The sequence below is a fragment of the Sarcophilus harrisii genome, chromosome 3, assembly GCF_902635505.1.
Source record: "Sarcophilus harrisii chromosome 3, mSarHar1.11, whole genome shotgun sequence".
NCBI lineage: Eukaryota > Metazoa > Chordata > Mammalia > Dasyuromorphia > Dasyuridae > Sarcophilus > Sarcophilus harrisii.
This window is the reverse complement of record NC_045428.1, coordinates 458,072,470-458,090,454: the sequence shown is the minus strand read 5'-3', so window position 1 is coordinate 458,090,454 and position 17,985 is coordinate 458,072,470. Positions and strand designations below refer to the sequence as shown.

The 17,985-nt window shown below is 37.0% G+C and overlaps 1 pseudogene; it reads right to left on the bottom strand.

Moving 5' to 3' along the window:
• Positions 1–2,153: 2,153 nt before the first annotated feature.
• On the bottom strand, positions 2,154–15,445 carry LOC111719816 (annotated as a pseudogene).
• Between the last annotated feature and the right edge of the window lie 2,540 nt (positions 15,446–17,985).

Here is a 17,985-nt window from a genome sequence, read left to right as displayed (position 1 = left end):
TATTCCTGGGTAAGTGACTTAGCATTGTTTGCCTCAGTTTCATTTGTCAAATAAGCTGGAGAAGGAAATGTCAAACCATTTAATTATCTTTGTGAAGAAAACCCCAAAATGGGGTCACAAAGAGACACAACTGAAATGACTGAACAACTGCAACATGTGCACACTCCTATACATATTATACAATACATTGATCTATAAACATTTAAGACTATAAATATAATTTCCAGTTCTTTTCTTATTCAGTTTTCTAGTCCAACTTTTCTAGTTCTTTTATTTAGTCAGTCATTCAGTTAGTTAGCTTTTATTAAACACATACAATATGACAGGTACTGTGCTAAGTGCTGTGAGTTCTTCACAGTCTAAGGTTGAGATGACATGCAAACCATTATGTACACACAAGATATGTACAGATTAAATTGCGGATGATCTCAGAGGGAAAGCACTTAGTTTAAGGAGCCTGGGAAAGGTTTCGCCAACAAATTACTGTTCCTTTCACTACTACTCTTCTTCATATATCATACCTGTTCCTTTTGGATAGTAACTTGGCTTTGTACTTGTATCTGAGAATCTTCTTTATTCTCTTTTATTTTTCTACTTAGAGTTCTTCAGGTGAGTTCAGCAAGTCCCCAAGCAAATATATTCTTCTTTGTAGTCTTAATCAGTTTCATTCTAACCCTGGCTGAATGCCTGCCTAAATCATGGTCCCCAAAGCCAAATCCTGTTTGTTTTCTGACACTATTTTCTTGGCCAGATGTTCACTTTCCACACCATCGCCACCCCTACCCCCATCCTCTTTTATTCTCTAACATCCCAAATTCCAGCCAGGAGCAGAGAATCATGTTGCAGTAAGAAAGAATGCTGGATTTAGAGGGGGCACATCTGGATTTGAATCTTGGCTCTACTCTTTAGGGGCTGGGTGATCTTGGTCAATTACTCTCCCCATCCCACCCTTGCTCAGAAAATCACTTTTCTCACCTTTAAAATTTAAAATGGAGATGGACAAAATGATCACTAAAATCCCTTAAAGTTCTAAATCCTATAGTCCTGTGAAAGCACCATATATGCTTCCGAGTCCTCCAGCTTTATTGCTAAAAATGTGTAATTTGTCTATATCATCTCCCTAAGTATAACCATGAGTGATTAGTAATCAGCAATATCTAGGTAAAGGATCATAGCAAAGTCCTAAGCCAAGCCATAATAAGTAGCTGGCATTTATGTAGTGCTTTATATCTATATAGAGTGCTTTATATATATGCATATATATCATTGTATACAGATATAGTGCTACATATATATATATATATATGTATTTGTATGTATATTGCTTGTAAAACACCTTACAAACGTTATCTTACATCCTAGGGGGTAGGATTACTATTGTTCTCATTATACATGAGGAAACTGAGACAGATTCTGCTATTTTCATATCATGCTGTGAGTGTTTCACTGATTTTGGTCTTCTATCTCTAACCACTATGCCATGTAGCTGTTCTCAATCAATCCACAAACATTTATTAAATGCCTACTGTAACAGGGCAGGTACTGTGCTAGACCCTGGGGATAATAAAAACAAAAATGAAGCAATCTCTGCTTGCAAGGAGCTCACATTGTAATGGGGGAAATAATAACAATACATAAACATGTACAGAGAAGAAATACAAATAAATAAAAGGAAGACCTGAAGATTCGATGCCCTATCCATTTTGCTACCTAGCTGCCCTCCATCAATCGATAGAGACCCAAGTAACCCTGCTTCCCAGGATTGTTGGTGTAGTGTTTGCCAAAAGTCAGATGTTACTGACTCCTATGATATGTCTTCTTACTATGAATGGCCTGGCTTCTGGTGACACTTAAGGGTCCATTGAAAATTTACCCAGTATTTCAAAAAATTAGAGCCCTGGTGAAGGCAGTCTGAAAACTAGGTCTTTTGACTGTAAATCCAATATCCATTCATTATGCTTCAATGCTTCCCTAAAGGGTTCAGTGCAAATCCATCCTCACTAAAAGCAAGCTATTGTTAAGTTTTTCTTGGATTAATGGTGTTAATTGTGACTTCTTCATAAAAAAGCATTTATTATTCTAATGAATTTTATGTTATAAAAATTAAAAAAGAAAAACAAATTTTATGACAGTATAGGACATGATGATATTTTTCAACCTTTAAAAGTTTTTGTTTTAGACAAATTATATTTTCTCTTTAGCTGCCTATTAAATCCCCCAAGTTTTTTCCTGAGTTCCCTTAGTTTTCCCAATTCAAACTTGGGCTTCTTTAGCATATTGACTTTTAGAACAACTACATTATGGAATGGGCAAATGGACTAGCAAGTTTTTTCCAATTCTGTCTGGAATCAGCTTATTGATGGAATATTTCTGGTTATTTCTCTACACTTCCAGGATCATGATTTCCATTAATTTATTATGAATTTGAACAACCTGTTGGTGCTATTTGCTGGTTATAAGAGTTTTTTTTTTCATACTTAGTAAAACCAATCTGAAAGAGGTAGACCAAGTAGCCATTGGAAGTTTTGACAATATGGTCTGTCTCTTTTTTGAACCATGGGACACATCTTGTCTTGATAAGGTCCATCCCATAGAGATGAGTCAAAACGTCTTTGCCTTGAATCTTTTCAGTAATCATCTCAAACTTATAAAAAGCAACCTCGTTATGCTACAGATCAGTAAAACTCACTTTTAAAAACACAGCCTTGAAGACCATCAAAGGCAATTTTTATTCCTTGAGTTTTTATGACCTATGTCCTGCAAATAATGATTATATTGAACATAGCTGGTGCCTTGACATTATACCAATATTTTAAAAGTGGGTCAACCACTTTTTTCTTTGCTCGTCTTTAGCTGGCTTTGAATAGGCACTTTTATTTTATATATTTATTTAGTTTGCTGAGGCAACTGGGTTGTGACTTGCTGCAAGTCATATAGCTAGTACTTGTCAAATGCCTGAGGTCAAATCTGAACTCAGGTCCTCTTGACTCCAGGTCTGATACTCTAACCACTGTACCACCAAGGTGTCCTGGTAGGTACTTATTCTTGCCAATTGTCAGAATTTTATTCAGTATGCCAAAAAATTTCAATGGATTTTAAAAATATTAGACTTGAAAGGGACTTTAAAGATTTTCTATCCTAATGCCTTCATTTTACAGATGGAGAAATTGAAGATCAAAAAGAATTCTCCAAGACACATCTTGTAGTAGCCAAGCTAGAATTAGAATTCAGTACTCTTATTCTTTGTCTTTTCTGGTATATTGCCTCTTCTCTCAGAAGTGGATCAAATAAATACAAGTGCTATAAAGAACCTTAGATGATTGTTTACTCTGCTTTCAATGGGAGCTGAGAATTCTAAGATAAATGAAAAAATTTGCCCTGTGAAAGAAGGCAATATTTTTTGATTCCCAATTACAAGAGAGATCATTTTTTCTTGTGCCAGTTTCTCCATAGAGCAGAAGCCAAGTAGTACAGTAGATAGAGCATAGAGCCTGGAATCAGGAATTCAAATCAGGTCTCAAATACTCACAACCTGTGTGACCTGGGTAAGTCCCTTAACCCTGTTTGCCTCAGTTTCCCTACCTGTAAAATGAACTGGAGAAAAAAAAAATGATAAACCAAGAAAATACCAAATGGTAGCCTGCTTGGAGGGGATAAGGGGGAATGAAAGGGGGGGGAATAATAAAGTAAAAAAGATGTGTAGCAGAGAACAAAAGAACAATTTACAAGGAAGTAAAGATGAATACTCATGAATATAATTTCTTTTACTAATATATATATATATATTCTTGAACTGGTAATTTGTTTTTATATTTTTTGAATCCTCCCTCATATTCTGCTGGGCACATGACAATGTTTCTTTTGGTTTTTTAATTTCATTTTCTATTCCTTTTATGTTTTTTTCCTTATTCTGTTTTTTATAAAATAAATTTTTTAAAAAAGGAAATACCAAATGGGGTCAGGAAGAATGTGTCATGACTTAAAAATAACTTAACAACAACAACATCTTCCCATAGTAGTCCCTATTCCTTGAATTCCTTGAAGGAAAATACCTTCTATATTCACAATGTGGAACTGTATAATAAGTTGAACTATTTAATGATAATAATTGAAAGATGGTGTGATGCAGTGGAGAGAAAGCTAGCAAAATAATCAGGAAACCTGTGCTTCAGTTCCACATCTGACACACACACTGGCTGTGTGACTTTTCTTAAGTCACTTAACCTCTCTTTGCTTTAAGAATCTCTCTAAGATTACAAATTTCAGAGAAGGTGCCTAACTACCTTGAGGGAGGAATTTCTGGATGATATAGGCAGCTTCATATGCATAGAATAGCACAAATCTGCTTTTAAAAAATGATAAGGTGATCAAACTGATTCAATAAACTCCCTTTGGCCTCCAGGATCAGTTACAAAACCCTGTATCAGTCATTGAAAGCCCTTCAAAACCTAGCTCCCTCTTACATTTCCAGTTTTCTTAAACCTAACTCCCTAATACATCTACTTTGATCTGTTTTGACCTTCTGGCTTTTCCATTAACAAGACACTCCATTTCTTGATCCTAGACATTTTCTCTGGCTGTTTCTCCTGCCTGGAATTTTCTCCTTTCTCAATTGCCCATACTGATTTTCTTGACTTCCTTTAAAGACCCACCTAAAACTCCATTTTTTACAAAAAGCTTTTGCCAAACACTTTTAATTCTAAGGCCTTCTTTCTGTTACTTTTAATTTATTCTGTATATAGTTTGCTTTGTAAAAAATGTATGTGTATATATAATATATATGTCTGTATATGTGTGTATATATATATCATATATATGTCTTTTGCATGTTGTCACTCCTCTTAGATTATAAATGACTCAAGGGGAGGAACTATCCTTTACTTCTTTTTTGTATCCCCAGAACTTAATACTGTGCTAAGTACATAGTAGGCCTTTATTAAATGTTTATTAATTATTTATTTAAATTTGCTTTTACTTTTTAGAGCAAAACTTCTTAAACTATGGCTTATAACCCCATATAGGAAGGCACAATCAAAAAGGGGGGGGGTAATGAAACTGTGATTTATTATCAATAAATGTTTGATTTGTATACCTATTTTATATACTTATGTACCTGGTATCTTGTAAAAAATTTCTTGGATGAAAAGAGATTGTGAATAAAAAAAGCCTGAGAAGTCCTGATGTACAGAAGTTGGTACTGTAGACAGAACACAGGGCCTGGAGTCAGGAAGACCTGAGTTCAAAATCAGCCTCAGACCCTGGGCAAACCATTTAAATGCTGCATGCCTCAGTTTGCTCATGTGTAAAATGGGGATAATAATTATACCTCCTTTCTACCAAGGTTGTGGTAAGAATCAAATAAGATAATAATTGTAAAGTACTTAGTACAGTTCCCAAAACACAGTAAGTTCTGCATGTTAGTTATTTGCTATTATGATTATTTGTTCTAATGTTCTGGGGCATATTTCATCCCATGCTTTCCAGAAGGATCAGTTAAAGAACACTGGTCTGTGTTGAAACTATTCACTAATGAGCTGAGTTACTTACATCATACGACAGGAAGGTCAAGGTCACTTGAGTCTTTCAGCTTTGCCCACAAAACAATTTTCAGTATGAAATAGCTCAATGAGTTCTGTTCTTGGAATCAGGAACACAGGTGTAAATTCTGCATCTGATAATTACTAGCTGTGAGGTTCTGGGCAGTCCCTTAATCTCTATGAGCCTGTTTCCTGACATCTGTAAAATAGGACTTCGGGTAGCCCCCATCTCACAATGCTGGTGTGAGGTACAAATGAGAATGTATGCAAAGAACTTTATAAGTCTTCAAGCATCAAATAAAAGTGAATTATTATCATAAATATGAGTTATTATTAGGTTATTGGAACAGATAACCTTTTAAGAGCTCTCCTAGCTCTAAGATCTGTGATTCTGTGACCTCAGCATAGCCTTTAATAGAGTAGAAAAGCTAGTTGAAGATGGCTTGTTGGTGCAGTGGATGGAGTAGCAGGCTTGCAGTAAGTTGTACTTATCTTACTGAGTTCAAATTTGTCCTCAGATGCTGAATAGCTGTGTGATCCTGAACAAGTCACTTGATTCTGTTTGCTTCAGTTTTCTCATCTGTGAAATGAGAAGGAAATGGCAAACTACTTTAGTATCTTTAAAAGAAAATCTCAAATGGGTCACAAAGAGGTGGACACAACTGAAAATGACTGAGCAACAACAGAAAAGCCAGATAATGGCAAAGGGTAAGTTGGAGGTGAAAGTTAAGTCATACAGTAAATATAGAGTGCTTTATCTAGAGTCAGGAAAAAAAAATCTTAATTTAAATCTAGCCTTAGACACTAGCTGTGGGATCCTGGGAAGATCATTTAACTTCTATCTGCCTCAGTTTCTTCATTTGAAAATGTAGATCATAATAGCAGCTACTTTCTTTTCTAATTTTTAAAAACATATTTAATTAATTTACTTTTAGCATTATTTCCTTTTTAAATTTTGAGTTGCAAATCCTCTCCCCTCCTCCTACCCCACTGAGATGGCAAGCAACCTATCAGTTATACACATTAAATAATGTAAAACATATGTCCATATTAGCCATATTTTATAAAAATCAAGAAAAATGAGAAAACTATGCTTGAATTTATACTCAGAGTTCATCAGTTCTCTCTCTGAAGTGGATAAGATCTTTTTATTACGCGTTTTTTGGAACAGTCTTGAATCATTGTATTGCTTTTCCCCAATTGATCATCATTACAACATTGCTGTTATGGTGATTTCCTGATTTTTCTCACTTCACTTTGCATCAGTTCATAAAGATCTTGCAATGTTTTTTTCTGAAACTACTCCCATTGTCATTTTTCATATCATAATAGGACCCCATCACAATTATATGCCACAAGTTATTTAGTCATTCCCAATAAGCATCTCCTCAATTTCTAATTCTTAGATACCAAAAAAGAGCTGCACAAATATTTTTGTACATGTAGACCCCTTTCCTTTTTCTTTGATCTTTTTGGGAGTACAAACCTGGTATTGGTATTGCTAGATCAAAATACTGCACAGTTTTATAGTTCTTTGGGCAGAGTTCCACTCTCTTCTCAGTTTACCACTCTACCACCAGTTAATAAATATGCTTATTTCCCCCCAATATCTCCACCATTTGTCATTTCTGATAGTTATTTCAATTTGTACTGATCTAATCAATAGTCATTTAGAGCATTTTTTCATATGACTATAGATAGCTTTGAATTTTCCTGCAAAGTGCCTGTTATTATTCTTTGACCATTTATCAATTGGGGAATGGCTATATACCTCCTATTTTCCAAGGTTGATGTGAGGATCCAGTAAGATAACATTGACAAAGTTTTGTAAACCTTAAAGTGCCATATAAATACTAGCTATTCATAAGAGAACTCAAAGAACTGTGTTGAGGTCAATGACTAATTCAGTTCTGAATGTGAGACAGTAATGACCCTATAAAGATTGCAAAATGGGCTCGTTGTGTTCTCCTGGAGACACAGACCTAGATAAACTCGTGAAGAAGAGTGTCACATGTGTCCTTCACTATCCCCATGACCTTGGGCACGTTAGAGCGATGATTGTCTTAACCTGAACTCCCTCCTTAGTCATACGGGAAAACTCCTATTTGCACTCTCCAACAATCTCACAGTGGTGAGGATCACATGTGAGGTAATGGCCATAAAACACTCAGTAACTGTAAAGATCTCTATAAATGTGAGTCATAATTATTATTATTACATAAACTTCTCAGTGTCTCTGGCTTTGTAGTCTGATTCTCCCCAGGAGCATGGAGACGGGCCCTGGACACCTCCGGTTTTCACAGTTGGGAGCCCTTCCTTAAATGCCACTTAGCTTTGGGGACCATATGCCACTTTTATTTGCTTTTATTTTTTTTTTTGAAAGAGAAAAAAACCTTCCCCCCCCCCAACAGGACTGCAATAAAGGAGCATATGTATCAACTTTAAAAAAAATCCTTGGCAACAAAATCCTTTTAATTGAACACAGTCTCTCCAGCCAATTTATGTAAATTCTATCCCAATTTTGGGCATCTATTTTGAGCACAGAGAAAAGCAGTATGAATCTTGCCCTAAAATTGTGCTCAACAGAAGGGGTGATACCATATGGAAGCCATGTTATGGGAGGCTGTCACCTGCTAACCAAGATGAGAAATTACAGGTTACTGCAGCCTGAGGATCTCTGGGGTGTGGGGCCTCTGTAGGCAGCAAGGTATACAGATGACAACTTGAGACTGGGCTGAGGATCCTCGTCCACAGGTGCTGGGAAAGTCACGGGTGAAAGATAGTTCAAACTGTTCCCTCCAAGCAGAGGCTAGGACCCCTATTAGTCTGATTTTTTTTAAGAGGTGAGTTTTCTCTCTCACAGTATACATGAAATCCTATCTCATCTTATAAAATCTTTACTAGCAGAGAATCTCATGGGTGATTGCTGGTCAATGAGAAATAGTTGTATGGGGCAGGGTGTGCTGAGCGAACTCAAATTGGCTGGTAAGAGCAATTGTCAGATTTTCTGAGTGAGCATTTACACCTTGGACACTGACAAATAATATTAATCAGTGCTTGATTTATTGTTTTGTGGATTGTCTAGACTTAACAAAGTCATGGAGTAAATGTTAATAATGCATATTAAATTTAAAAGTGTGTCATGTATACCTTTCTTTTGGAGCGTTCATTGTTAACCATTTACTAGCATATCCCTGATGGTGGCAATATCATAGAAGGAAAGCCTCTTACTAGGCAGAGAAAGGGTGCTGTCATGGAAGCAGTGAGTAATGGGTCTAGAGTCAGAAGACCAGTGTGTAGTTTTCCTCCATATATTTATAGTTGTTCGGTCATTTTTCAGGTATGTCCATCCCTTCATGACCCAATTTAGGTTTTCTTGGCAGAGATATTGGGAGTGATTTGCCATTTCCTTCTCCAGCTCATTTTACAGATGAGGAAACTGAGACAGACAGGGTTTAGTGACTTACCCAGAACCACACAACTACTATGTGACAGGCCAGATTTGAACACAAGAAAATGAATCTTTCCAACTGCAGGCCTGGTACTGAATCTACTGTGCCCTTGGCTGCTCTAGGTTCAAATCCTGACTCTATCACTTGCTACTAATATGATCTTGGGCAAAGCAGTTCATCTCTCCTGACTGTAGTTTCCTAATCTATAAAGGAGGGTGTTGGAGTGAAATGGCCTCTAAGGTTGTCTCTAAATTGATGATCTTGTGACCTGATAAATCTTGGGGAACTCAGCTTACTGGGCTTTCATTTTTCATCTAGAAAATAAGAACTACATGACTCCTCAGATACTTTTCAGCCATGAAGCCTCTGTATCATTTTGCACTGTACTACTTAAAACAGGTGACATTTGCATAGTGTTTTACAATTTACAAAGTGCCTTGTGTATATTACCTCATTTTCTTCTCACACCATCCGGTTGGCAGCACAAGCATTTTTATTTCTATTATACAGATAAGGTCACTGAGGCTTAGAAATTAAGCAGCTGTCCCATGGGAATTCAATCATCCAATGGCAGAATGAAGATCCAGACCCCTATTTCTGGTTCAGTTTCTTCCCCACCAGAACATGCTATTAAATATGCACAGATTTTATTCCCAATTACTAGACTCTGAACTCCATAAGGAAAGGACTAGTTCTTATTTAATCTTTTTTCCTGGGTTCATCATGCTGTGTTTTGCCCAAAGTAAAAGTGCTAATAAATGTTTGTTGAAGATGAAATCGAGAACCATTCCATATTACCAAAGCACAAATAAATCTTGTGACTTCTCAGGAAAAAGATAACTCCTACTTTTATATTGTTTTGCATGTCAAAGAGGCAGCTGTGTGACCTTAGGCAAATCATGCATTATAGGTCCTTTTCTAAGAATATGTTGTTATTTGTCCTTTGTTCTGGAAAAGAACCATAGTGTCAGGGAGGTGATACCATGATATGCAAGTGAATTGGATTTAATGAAGTGGTAGAGAAGGCACCATTTTGAATTGGTAAAGAATTTAATTTTTTTATTCATCTTTACTTCTTCTTATCTATACCAAACAGCCATAGATGAAGGTCACACTATCACTGGTTACAAAATGCTTCTTATACATCATCTACCTAGATTCTCACAACAGCTGGCTGGTAGTGTAAATTTTGGAAATGAGGAAATGCACATTTTTTAAATCACTTGCCCAAGGTCAAGAAGCTAGTGAGCAGTGGAATAGAGACTCAAACCTAGATCATTTGACTGCAAATTCATTAAATACTACTTTCTCCCTACAGAAGTGTTTAACTTAAATGTATGCATATATATATATATTACAGACCAGATATTTTACCAGAGTCTGACAACTCAGTGACATGGCTCTCAGAGCATCCATGTAAAAAGAAAAAAATCTGTAGATACTCTTTGAAAAGACAGTCATTACAGAGGAAATGACTATGAAAAAGACACGGGAATGCCCCACATTTATTTTCCACTCATAACTTCTCTCCCCAAACTGGCATACTGATACATTGTTGGTGGAATTGTGAATGTATCCAACCATTCTGGAGAGCAATTTGGAACTATGCTCAAAAAGTTATCAAACTATGCATACCCTTTGATCCAGCAGTGTTTCTACTGGGCTTATACCCCAAAGAGATCTTAAAGAAGGGAAAGGGACCTGTATGTGCAAGAATGTTTGCGGCAGCCCTCTTTGTAGTGGCCAGAAACTGGAAACTTAGTGGATGCCCATCAATTGGAGAATGACTGAACAAGTTATAGAATATGAATGTTATGGAATAATATTGTTCTGGAAGAAATGACTAGCAGGATGATTTCAGAAAGGCCTGGAGAGACTTACATGAACTGATGCTGAATGAAATGAGCAGGACCAGGAGATCATAATGGAATAATATTGTTCTGGAAGAAATGACTAGCAGGATGATTTCAGAAAGGCCTGGAGAGACTTACATGAACTGATACTGAATGAAATGAGCAGGACCAGGAGATCATTATATACTTCAACAACAATACTATATAGCAGGACCAGGAGATCATTATATACTTCAACAACAATATTATATGAGGATCATTTTTGATGGACATGGCTTCTTCAACAATAAGATGAACTAAATCAGTTCCATTTGTTCAATAATGAATAGAAGCAGCTACACCCAGCAAAAGAACTCTGGGTAATGAGTGTGAACCACTACATAGCATTTCCAATCCCTCTGTTTCTGTCCACCTGCATTTTTGATTTCCTTCACAGGTTAAATGTACTTTATTTAAAAGTCCAATTCTTCTTGTGCAGCAAAATAACTGTATGGACATGTATACATACATTGTATTTAACATATACTTTAATATATTTAACATGTATTGGTCTACCTGCCATTTGGGGAAGGGGGTGAGGGAAGGAAGGGAAAAATTGGAATAAAAGGTTTTGCAATTGTCAATGCTGAAAAATTACCCATGCATATATCTTGGAAATAAAAAGCTATAATAAAAATAAATTTAAAAACCTTTTTTCCCAAAGTTACTTTGTTTCCAGGTCAGTTCAATTTTACATGTTTCCCCCCTCATATTAAATCCTTATTGGCTCAGGCAGGTACACAAATATAGCCACTATTGATGCCCTAGAGTTTAATTGGTTGGAACAGTTGGTTGTACATAGAGAAGGGTCTTTAGTGTATGGCATATTTGTTGAAAGAGCTAGGAATGTTAACCTGGAAAATCTAAGACTTAGGTATGTAGCCCATGATTTCTGTTCTTAACTCATAATACAATGGTAAAAACACAGGTGCTAGAGTAAGACCTATTTTCAAATCCTGCTTCTGCTTTGAAGCACTTATGTGATCTTGGGCAAGTAATTTATCTTCTCTGGGGATCATTTTCCTAATCTGTAAAATTAGGCAATTATACTAGATGGACACTGAGGATTCTTCAAGTTCTAGGCATTCAAAAGGAGAAGAGGTAAAGATTAGAAGAAAGAATTAGTAATAACTGGTGAAAGCTACAAAGAAGTAAACTGAGGCTTGAGGTCAGAAAAAACATTCTTTTTTTTTTTTTTGAATTATCTAAAGGAGGATGAGTTGCCTCAAGAGGTGGAGATTTCATCTCACTGGAAGTTTCCCAAGCATCAACTGAACAAATCACTTGCACGCTGTATCTTGAACATTTTCTTATGAGCACGAGAAATATATGGTAGTAAAATCTCTTCCAAATCTGAAATTTCTGCGATTCTGTGACAAGATGGGGTGACGCCATTTCCATTTACTCTACCCAGTTTTTTTTGAGGGAAGACAGATCTGACCCAGGAAAGCAATAACTTTGCTAGGTAAATCCAAAGAATTAGTAGTTGCACTAGGCCTAGTCTTAATCTCTTGTGATCATGTTCTAATTTTAAAAATTTTGATTTTTGAATATAGAGTAGTTATATGTATATGTAGTTTATGTATTTGTGTATTTATATACATATAATTGTGTGTAAACACACACACACAAATAGCTACAAAGCAGAGATTCCTTGAATAGTGATGATTTGTAGGGAGTTAAAATGGGTGACTGGGGGAGGCTATTGAATTTTAAAATTCAGAAAAGGCAAATATGAAATAATATATGTGAAACTCGTTAAAAAAACACCATTCAAATGTCAACTAATAGTACTATTAGTATCATTATTTCATTTTCACTTCACTATTTTAATTTGTCTTAATTATCCCAAGTATAGATCCACTAAAAGCAATTTCACCTTTTAAAATTGTTTATAGTCCTTGGTCCACATTTGAGAGGCAGTAGAAGAAAGGGCATGAATTAGAAACTCACTGTCCTGGATTCTATTCTCTATTTTTTATTCACCAATGAGGTTTACATTACCTTGGGTCAGCCACTTAAAAGTTTGTGGGTCTCACATTCCTTATGATGCTTGAGTTACCTCCTTCATAAGTCTGTCATGAGGAAAATGTTTTATAAATATTAAACTGGTACAAAATATGAATTATTATGATCATTGTTATTTATCTTTTGGTCTCAGTTTCCTCAACTGTAAGATGAGGCTAATAAAATCTGTCTTTTCTGCCTTGCAGTATTAGATAAGAAGGAACTAATGATCACTAAAGTCCATTAAAGCTTGATTTGATTCCAAAGTTCAGGTCCTGGATAAGAATGCTCTGGACCAAAGCCAGAATGCATTTTGGCTAGTTCAATTCTCTATATTCTGCTGAGAGGATGTGCCTTCTACCTATATATGTTTTGATGGACATTGAAAGTTCCTTGTACCCATAAATACGTTTTCTAAAGAAAAACATGAATCTAAAAATCTCCAGAATAGGTCACTCCTTTGGTCATTTTCTTTTTTAAAAAATAAATATTTTAATTGTATTAAGCCATTATGGAACATGGTAGGATAACAAATCTGTAGAGATTGTTTTATCTAATTTAGTTATTAGAAACCATTATCATGTGGATGGCCAAAAGATATGAACAAACAGCTCTCAAAAGAAGAGCTACAAAGTGTTCATAACCACTTAAAAATTTTCCAAATCATTACTAATAAGAGAAATGAAAACCAAAAAAACCCTGAGGTTTTATCTCACACTCTGCAAATTGATAAAAAAAAAATGATGCCCCAAAAAAGGCAACGATCAATGTTGGAGGATCCTGGGGAGGTTGAAACACTAATACATTGTAGGTGGAGCTATGGAATGGTACAACCATTTTAGAAAACAATTTGGAATTATGCAAATAAAGTGACATAAGTGTCCATACCCTTTGAATTAGCTACTCCATTACTGAGCTCATATCCCAAAGAAGCCATCAAAGAGAAGAAAGTCCCATATTCACAAAAGGATAGATTTGAGAAGTTTTTTTCTCCACAAAAGAAAAATATTATTTGCCTTAAAAGATGGCTCTTTTTTTTTTTTGGGGGGGGGGGAAGAGAAGGAATGCAGAATATACTATGGTAGTGTAAGAAAAATACAACATTAGCAAAAATCTTTTTTTTGTTTCAAAGAAGTCATTCTCATGTAGAGGGCAACTAAGGTGGTATAATGGATAGAACTCTGAATCTACAGTCAGGAAGATCTGAGTTCAAATCCGACTTCAGATATTGACTAGCTGTTTGACCTAGGTGAGTTATTTTTCCTCTATTTGCCTTGATTTCGTCCTCTGGAAAGTGGGGATAATAATAGTATTTACCTCCCAGGGCTGTTGTGAGGATCAAATAAGATAATAATAATTGTAAGGTGCTTAGCACAGTCATTAGCACATAGCAAATGCTACATAAATGGTAATCATTATTAGCTATTATTATTATGTAGCAAAGAGAAGGGTGTTGAACAATTGGGACAGAGCCTGATAACATGAGGTTTAATTCTAGGACTGTATATGAGGCTACAGCTTAGGGAAATGTAGTAAGAAGAACACTAGCCTGGAAATCATCCTCTATGGGTCTGAGTCCTAGCGTTAACATTTACTAACCCTCGAGAGGTTTATCAATTATCAAGCTTTTTTTTTTTTTCTTCTGAGGCAATTGGGGTTGAGTGACTTGCCCAGAGTCTCAAAGCTGGGAAATTAAGTGTCTGAGGCCATATTTGAACAAAGGTCCTCCTGAGTCCAGGGCTGGTGCTCTATCCATTGGATCACCTAATTGCTCCTTATCAAGCATTTATTAAGCACCTACTCCATACAAGGCTATGTGCAAGACACTGGTGACACAAAGACAAAAAGGAAAGGATTCCTGTCTTCCCATGGGAAGCCCAATGCTGGAGGTGAAACTCAACTTAATTCTCTGGATTCCAAGTTCAGCGTTCCTTCCAATGTTCTATACCACTTCTTCTCCCTAGGAAAATTCAGATCCTTGGTGCTTCAAACCTATGCAAACACCCAAAATTGTGGCTCGGTGCCTCCACCGGACATCTCCGGTCACCTCAAAACGCCTGATCAGCATCAGTGAGGGAGGGGCTCTTGCTGGGGAGTTGAGGGGCTGGTACAAGTGAGATTGAAACGGCCTCTTTGCATCCTCCCTTCTGGTTCTGCTGTGTTGTGAGCACAGATTAACTGCTCTCAGGGATCTGGGCCACAGAGAAAGGAAAGTTTATGGAAGGTATTTATGCAGCTGTAGCAAAAGCCAAATGGGTCCCAGGCTCCCCGTTGCATGATCACATCGGTAGTAAACATTCTCCTTTCCTTGAAAGCACAGCTCCTGCAGCCCCTCCCGGTGCCTCGTGCCAAGCCTCTGGCTTCCTAGAACCTCCCGGGAGGCATTAGGTCACCCCAGACAGTTGATGCAAACACAGCTGTTGTTCCCCATGGAAGATGGTCTCTTAGCAGCAATCTCTGGGTCTACAGGGAGCTTAGTGTAATATAATGGCAGCAGACGCCATCTCTTCTTGGAAGCTCTGGGGGCCAGGATTTGTGGAGGGGCTGCTGACAGCATGTTGTCGGCTCTCTCCAGGGCCCGCCTTCCTTGGGGATAGGCCCCCCCTTTGGAATATTGAGTGTTGAAATGGATGCCTCCCTCCTAGCCCAAGCCCACTCAGAGATCTGTACCTGCGTCTCTTTCCCTGGGAGGCTGATGGAACTGGGGGATTCCCTAATCAAATGTGTTTAGCATGAAGGTTTTTCTCTGAGCTGGCCCTCACTAGTGGGTTCTAAACCTCAGCCATCTTCAGGATGGATAATGGCAAAATATTGTTAGTTCTCAATCCAAGCTAAGGCTAGGGAAGAGGGATAATCAATCCCAAGGAGGTGATAATGCAGGGGAAAAAATGTCTGTTTGACTTTAGTACGTGCTGTACACAAACACATAATAGGTTATATAGTTAGAGACTGTTAAAAACTGGAAAATATCAGAGGCAGGAGGTACATAGACTAATTTAAGCAAATGTTTTAACTGTAGTTCATTATAATTGATTTCTATATATTTTATTGTAATCCTATATATTTTATTTTATGCATTTAAAATGCTATACTTTTAAAGATATTTTTGTGAGGAGGGGTCCATAAACTTTACCCAGATTGCTGAAGGGGTCCATGACCCAAAGAGGTTAATAATCTGCTCTAGTCTAAAGATGCTGTGTTAGAAATTATGAGACTGAGACCCAGAACATTTCTCTCTTTAGGCTGCTCTCCTTTACCTTGCTCACTTGAATCATTTATGCTTATGGAAGGCTACTGAAGCATGATGTAATAGAATGGAGAATTAGAACTAGCCAGGTATCTGTTGAAATTCTCTCGGTAATTGATTGGTCAGGTCCGTCTATTCTGTTCTTATCTTTCTCTATCAAAGAAGCTATCTCTTCCCAATTTAAATCCCCTTCTTCTGCCTGGTTACCCCTTTACTCCCACTCTTGCCCTCTTTCTGGACTCTCTATGTATCTAGATGATCTATGGTTGGAAGCATCTGTTTTTACACTAGAAAACCCAGTTCCATAACAGGTTGTTGTTTCTCTGCTGGTGACCCCAGGGATTCTAAACCAATTTTCCTAAAACAAACAAACAAACAAAAACCCCCAAATATCCCAGCACCTCTACCTAGGGAATGGCCAAGACCCCTTGAAGTGAATTGAATCAGGGGCTCTGCTTCCTGAGCTGCCCTGAAGTATGGACTTGGGAGTTCCATCGAAACTTGTTGTCCCAGGTATCAAGTCCTGGGAACATCCTTTCAAAAGGCCATGGTGGATTCTGATTCTCTGCCTTTTCCTGAAGACAAAGTTCCTGTTTGAATCCTTCCATACTTTTTTTCCAGTCCTACTTCAAAAGGTGTCACTGGTTTAGTGTAACTTGATGAGCTGCCTTAGTTTGGAAGTGGCAGTCCTAGGCTTTGTGTAAAGTAGAGAGGACTATTAGGCTTCTGTCCTCCTTTCTTCTTGATGCTTTGAGTAAATCAACGAGCATTTATTAAACACTTAGTGTATGCCAGGTAATATGCTAAGCGCTATTGGATCTCAAGGAGCTCATATTTTAATGCAGGAAATAATATGCAAATTACTATTACATATAACACATATACAGGGTATATGAAAATTAATATCTGAGGGAAGGCAATAATATTAAAAGTAGGACCTGGAAATGCTTCTTATGGAAAGTAGGATTTTATCTGAGACTTCAAAGAAACCAGGGAATCCAGGAAGTGGAGGTGATGAGAGAGAGCTTTCCAGTAGTAGATGAAAAAAGGCACAGAGTTGAAAAATGTGATATTTTCCATGAGGAACTGCAAGGAAGCTAATAAAACCAAATCGTAGTGCTTGGGGAGGCAAATGAAGTATGAGAACATTTCAAAGAGGAGGAAGGATTTCTAAAAGTTTTGAAATCCCTAAAGAGAATTAAATATTTGACTCTCAACCTAATAAGGAGCTTCTGTTGCTTATTGGGTTTGGGGAGCTAACAGGGTCAAATCTGTACTTTCAGAAAATTTCTTTGGCAGCTGAGCAGAGGATAGATTGGAACAAGGAGGCTTGGAGGCAGGAAGACTAATCAGAAGGCTTTTATAATTGCCCTGTCATGAGGTGAGGAGGGTCTTCATTAGGGTGATAAAAATATCAAAGGAAACAAGGGAGCTTAGAATCTATAACACAATTATATGACCTTCCCTTTAGGACCTACTATTAAACATGACAAATAAAAGGACTTCTTGCTTTCAGTATTGACTGGCTCAACTAATTATTTTGTGAAATCTCTTTAATCCCAGCATGGCACCCTAACATCAACAAATTCTTGACTTTCTTAAATCACATGTAGGGCATTTGTTTTGTTCATGTAGCTTATGTGTATGTCCACAAGCTTTCTAAAAGTGGCTTACAGAGAGACATGAATCATTTTCTCTGGAATATAGCCCATCTTCTCCAATAGAGACTTTGATTCCTATCTGCATGAATGCCAGAGATGGAACCATGAGACTAGTCACGAGGCTCTTCCAAGATCAGGGAGAGGGAAAGAGAATTATATCTATGTACTAACCACTTTTCCTTTGCTAAA